Here is a 5,854-nt window from a genome sequence, read left to right as displayed (position 1 = left end):
TTTGTAAAAAAATAAAAAAATTAAAGGATAAAAATGAAAATTTGTGATGGCTTAGTTCTCTTTCGCTTGTGCTTAGTTCTCTCATAAAATGAAAATCATTTGGATTTTTTCGAAAAAAAATTAAGGACCAAGAACGGAACTAAAAAATTAAGACAAAAAAGCTTGATGAATAGTGTCATCTAATTTCATTTTATGAGAGAGGCTAATAGTAATGATTTTTGTAAAAAAAGTAAAAATTTGAAGGACACAAATGAAATTTTGGGATGGCTTAGTCCCCTTTCGCTTGTGCTTAGTTCCGCCACTGGCAAGGACAACACAATTCCAATTAGTATGTAAATATAGGTTAAAATTAGTGTGAATGTGTTTTAAAATATAAACCCATTAGAGAATTATATTAGGTAAGATCTCAAACATCTCTTATACATTAAAAAAATTAATCTAAGAAATTACTTCATTTTATATGATTTTTAAAACCAACCACAAAAAAAATTCATATATATAATCAACAACCATACACTGCAATAACCAATAAGTTACAGACTAAATTATTTATGCAACACTCACAACCACCAATTGACACAACAAAGAGAAACAAACTGAAAAAAAAATAATACCTCAAGATAAAATAGAGCCAAGAGATACGAGAAAAGAACAACATGAATTTAAAGTAGTTTGGTCAAGACCTACTCAAATAAAAGATCAAATTAAGAGCAAGTGTACAATCATTAAATGCTAATCACTCAACTTACAAGTTACAAGTTCACAGACCAAGAAAAGTGCTAAGCTTGTACTTTTCATAATAGAATAAATATTATTTAGAGGAGGATTTCAAAATGTGACGTTTATTATATCTCATCATACATCATATTTTATATTTTTGTTTTTGAAGTTCAAATTGTCGATCTGAACCGTTCCACATGATATCCATACTAAAATATGCTGGGGTGAAATTTTATAATTTTTGAAAATTATTTAATATTTTTTAGATATGTAGAAAATCACCCTTTTTGAACGGTACAAAAACAGTGATTTTGTACATATCTTAGAAAATAGTAAACAAATTTTAAAAATAAAAAAATTTCATCCCAAGCATATTTTAGTTTGAATACCATGTTGAGCAGTTCGGATTGATAGTTTGTATTTTGAAAACAAAGATATAAAATATGAGGTATGATGAGGTATGAATGACCTTCTCTATTTAGTATATATAAATACAAAAAGGTATTAATTTGAAAATAGTTGATTTGTTATTCCTACGAATTTTAGATATTAACTAATTACGCTACACGTGCTACTTAATTGAAAAAGGAAAAATATATTTAAATTATATTTAAATTAGAATAGCAACACTATTTTGTGAATTCAAACATAGCATAGTTTGTACATTCTACCCAAGTGGTTGAGGCACAGTTAGAAATTTAGAATATTTGGAATTTGTTTTTCGATCCTTCCAAAAGATAAGCTATTCAATTTTAAATATTTTGAGTTCGTTGCCGGTTCTTCCAAATGATCTACTATTCAATTGTGACAAATTTCATAGCGACAATAAATCTTTTGTCAACTCTTCTTTTTTTTTTTTCAGAAAAAAAATATGTGGTGGACTTAGGGTGAAAGATATGGATATATATCCGATCCGTACTCGAAAACTTAAATGTAAATATCCGATACTGATATGATTTTACGAATAATAAATATATATCATACATTTTAATATATATTATGAAAAATTTATCTTATTCACTATTATAATTAGATAAATATTATGAACTTTAATATTTTTTAATATTTATTTATATTATTTTAATAAATATCCGATCTAATTCAATTATGTATTCGTAATATGTCTGATATACACTCTGTATCTGTATTCGAAAAAAAATATAGATACAATTTTACCACTATCCGTTCCGTATCCACTCCGTTTTCATCCCTAACTGGTGGTACATAATATATTATATCTTTTAACAAAGATATCCTCAAATTAAATATTACATACACACATCACACAAACACAAAAACAAAGAAATCCTTATTATGACTTTTTTTTTCTTATTAAATTAGAAGTGAGCTACCGTACCTGCCGGCTTTAATTTGGATAAATTGTATTAAATAATAATAAAAATATATTAAATTCCTGAACAATATATAACTGTAGCTATGACCACACACCACACACCACACACCATGCATCACAATTTGTATGTATGCAATTAATTTCTTTGTTGTGGTCCTCATCACCTATGAGGCTATGGCATTTTTTTTTTTTTTTTCAATAAGCACGTTTTCAATACTTACTGCATATAAACAGTTCTTTTTCAAATAAAATCTCCTTAATTAATTAATACAACTATTTAAATATATTAACCAACTTACCACAGTACAACAAACTTTCATTAATTGTGCATCTACTTAGGAAACAACACACACACATACACACACACACACACACACATATACACACAGAACTAGGGTGTTCTTAAATTCACCAAGCTCTTTGGTGAACTCAAGTCTAAAAACCTATCGAATCGGCTTCAAATGACCAATCCAAACTGTTAAAATCCGCCTACCTTACAAGTAATGCATCTATATGTGAGAATTTTAAACATTTGAATTAATTTAGTATAAACTATAAAGTCAAGCGGTCAAAATTTTAAGATTAATAAATTAATTTTAATGTATTCATTTTTTAATCTTTTTTGAACACTCGACTCTATGCAAAATTAATTTTAAAATTAAAAAAATTTACATATAGATGCATCACTCGTAAAGTAGGCGAATTTCAACAGTTTGAATTCGTCATTTGAAGCAAATTCAATGATCTTTTAAATTTGAGTTCACCAAAAAACTTGATATACTTAAGAACACCCTAGTTCTACTCTCTCTCTCTCTATATATATATATATATCATACACATTAATTATATATAACCACAAAGACAAATTAAATGATTTTTCTTTTATGATAATAGATTAAGTAGCAAGTCAAGACAACCAGTAATTAATTAAGCTATCCCTTGAACTGTGGAACCCACCACACAGCTACACATTTTTAGGCTTAATTAATTTTGTGTGCCTTTGCGCCGCGCAGTTTGTCATCACTTTATAATTATATATTACAGTCTACAGACCATTAACAAAATCCAAGAACTTTAATTGAGCTTTAACATATATAGCAACCTAAGCTAAACTAGATCTTGAATTCAAACAAAGCATATATATATATATATATATATATATATATAGAACCACATGGCATGCACCCACCACTACTAACCGGCTAAGCCGGCCAAGGCGCCCTATGATCAATGTAGCCGCCTTTTCCATTCCTCATCGATCCCGCTTTCCATGGCCGCTGCGTCGGCATCAGCATCTTCTCTTGGTGGGGCCTTTCCAGAATCCTTAAGTTTCTCTTTGAACGTGTCGGTTCCCTCCTTGGTGCTCTCCCAAACTATATATCTCTGCTGCCTTCTTTGTGTTCTCTCCTATTGCTTCTGCAGTGTCGATTATGTTTGTTATGCCTTCTTTCACTGTCTCGGTGGCATCTGACATGTCACTTCTTCCATCATCCCTAGCCCGAGACTTCGAATTGTCGTTCAGAGGATACCCATTTAATTAGAGAATTATCGCCGGCCTACCCCCAACAACAACAACAACAACAACAACAACAACAACAAATAAAAAATAAAAAAGGTTAACAATACTTTCAATTGAGAATTGGAATTGGCATTTTAGTAGCTTATATATATATAACTTTGATGACATTAGAAAAGTTTAATTTCATTCTAATGCATAATTTCATTATCCCGGTCTATTTCAATTTGTAATACATAATATATATATATATATAAAAATTGTCTGACTTTGCAAGTTGAAGCCCAATAACATGAGCCTTGTTAGAACTACAAATTAATAAATGAACCTAAATAAATAAAATAGGGCCTCATATAATATAAGTGGATTATTAATTAACACGTTTCTTCTGCTGGGCTGGTAATTCTTTAATTCCCAAAATTTAAGTTCCTCAGAAGTAAAACATAAACGATCTATGTCAAGGTAAACATTTTGACAGAGCAGTTTTTTATTCATACAGCTCACATGTCATATGCAATGCTGTTTTGACTCTATTATCTGTGTACTGCATAAATTAAAAACTGCTTTGTTAAAATCTTGACCCTCTATGTCAACTGTTAATTTTGATATTACAAAATTATATTGTTGCAAAACATGTAAATTAAGTTTCTTTTTCCAATTATAAACTGAACTTTCTCTTATCACCAGCTTGCAGTAATTAATGACAGTAACAATGATCCATAACAAAAAAAATCCGAAGACATGCAGTTGTAACATACATAGAAATGAATAAAAACAACATATAATTTACCTCAGAATGAGAATGAGAAGGAGATGACAGTACTCTTGAAACTAACAATTTCAATCTGGTTGGCAATTTAATTCGAAGGTTAGATGTACATGCTAATGCTACAACCATCCCTGCGTAGATTATATATATCAAGTTTTCAGCCAATTTAATGTGGGATTTTCTTTTCTTCTTTGAGTAAATTACCCCAAAATGTAGTTCCAAATTTTGAACCCCTATCTGAATCTATTTATTTATTCGGGTGCAGCTTGAACGGTGGAGATGGTCAGAAGCTAACACGTGTTAAAAGGTGACACCTGTGAAAGACCATCTATGCTATTGCTAGGCTTTGCATACAAATGGTGTAGCGAGTCACTGCGTCACATAATTTAATTTCATGGGGATTTAAATACGTGTTCAGAAAATCACCTCTACTCTATGTGGGTCAAATCACTAATATATATATATATATATATATATATATATATAGAGTACGGCTAACGCGCTTCCTCTAGCATATGGGCCGAAATGCTTCCGGTGGAAATTTGAAATTTCAAAATCCAAAAAGTCGATCTGAACCGTTCATCTCCTTCTCCATATTAATATCTGCTTGGAGACCAAATTTTACATTTTTCTGAAATTTTTTACTATTTATTAAGCCACTTTGAAAATCGCTGATCCAACGGTGGCTTAACAAAACAGTAAAACCATTGGATCAGCGATTTTCAAAGTGGCTTAATAAATAGTAAAAAATTTCAGAAAAATGTAAAATTTGGTCTCCAAGCAGATATTAATATGGAGAAGGAGATGAACGGTTCAGATCAACTTTTTGGATTTTGAAATTTCAAATTTTCACCGGAAGCATTTCGGCCCATATGCTAGAGGAAGCGCGTTAGCCGTACTCTATATATATATATATATATCTAATTATTATTGACAGTTTGATCCATAAGTTATGAAATTTTAATCTCCTCATTAAGACATCAAAACTATATATTTTCATAATCATGTAATATACATGAACTGTATTGATTGAACTACTGTTTTGTTTGACTGAGTATAAAAGATTTTTGCCTCATATAAGTTGAGTAGAACTAGCGTGTTCTTAAGTTCACCAATCCTCTTCATGAACTCAATTCTAAAATCTATAAAATTAACTTTAAACGATGAATTTAAACTATTGAAATCCTTTTACCTTACGAGTGATGCGTCTACATGAGAAAAATTTAAAATTTCGAATTAATTGTGTATAAAGTCAAGTGGTCAAAAGACATAAAAAAATGAATGTATTAAAATTAATTTATGAACTTTCTAATTTTGACCACTTGACTCTATAGAAAAGTAATTTTAAATTTAAATTTTTTTGCATGTAGACACATCATTGGTAAGGTAGAAGAATTTTAACGGTTTGAATCTATCGTTTGAAGCCAATCCGATAGATCTTAGAGTTGAGTTCACAAAAGAGCTTAGTGAACTTAGAAACACCCTCGTATAAGTT

This window comes from Carex rostrata, chromosome 7, assembly GCF_964058835.1.
Source record: "Carex rostrata chromosome 7, lpCarRost1.2, whole genome shotgun sequence".
In the NCBI taxonomy this organism is placed as follows: Eukaryota; Viridiplantae; Streptophyta; class Magnoliopsida; order Poales; family Cyperaceae; genus Carex; species Carex rostrata.
The sequence above is the reverse complement of the archived record's forward strand: the minus strand, read 5'-3'. Positions refer to the sequence as shown.